At 38.2% G+C, this 861-nt stretch overlaps 1 non-coding gene across 1 annotated transcript; it reads right to left on the bottom strand.

The window, feature by feature from the left end:
• Positions 1-402: 402 nt before the first annotated feature.
• Positions 403-508, bottom strand: LOC128294792 (small nucleolar RNA R71). Its single transcript, XR_008285099.1, has one exon. It is a non-coding gene; the product is annotated as a small nucleolar RNA R71 (small nucleolar RNA).
• Between the last annotated feature and the right edge of the window lie 353 nt (positions 509-861).

Here is an 861-nt window from a genome sequence, read left to right as displayed (position 1 = left end):
CTCCTGCGATTACTGCTAATCAGAATCCTGCTCCGCGTACTATGTATGATTATGCTAAACCTTCTTTAATAGGAATTGAATCAAGCATAGTTAGGCCTGCTGTTGCTGCAAATAATTTTAAACTGAAACCTAACACAATTTAAATGATACAACAATTTGTTCAGTTTGATGGTTTGTAGGACGAGGATCCCAACACTCACTTGGCAAATTTTCTAGAACCTTGTGACACTTTTAAAATTAATGGCATTTCTGATGATGACATTCGCCTTCGGTTATTCCCTTTTTCATTGAGGAACAAAGCTAAACAGTGGTTTAACTCGTTACCACGAGGGACAATCACTACTTGGGAACAAATGACCGAAAAATTTTTATTAAAATATTTTTCGCCGGCTAAAATGGCTAAATTGCATAATGATATCTCTTCATTTGTGCAGATGGATTTAGAAACACTCTATGATGCATGGGAGAGATACAAAGACCTTTTGAGAAGATGCCCTCACCATGGGTTACCACTTTGGCTACAGGTTCAAACGTTTCACAATGGCCTAAATCCTTCGACTAGACAGATGATTGATGCAGCTGCTGGCGGAACTATCAATAATAAGACACCTGAGGATGCTTATGAATTTATAGAAGAGATGTCACTGAATAATTATCAGTACCAAGTCATAAGGACAAAGCCAACGAAAGCAGTCGACATTTTTGATGTCGATTTGGTCACCATGCTCTCTAATCAGGTAGAACTTTTGGATAGAAAAATTGACAGTTTTCTTGGTTCTTCACAAGTTCACCCAGTAATGCAATGCAATGCAAGTGGAGAAGGGACGAGTAATTTAGAATACCCACCTTATAGCCACATCA

Source organism: Gossypium arboreum, chromosome 6 (assembly GCF_025698485.1).
Source record: "Gossypium arboreum isolate Shixiya-1 chromosome 6, ASM2569848v2, whole genome shotgun sequence".
Lineage (NCBI taxonomy): Eukaryota > Viridiplantae > Streptophyta > Magnoliopsida > Malvales > Malvaceae > Gossypium > Gossypium arboreum.
Note: the sequence above shows the minus strand (reverse complement) of the source record. Positions and strands in the feature narration are given on the sequence as shown.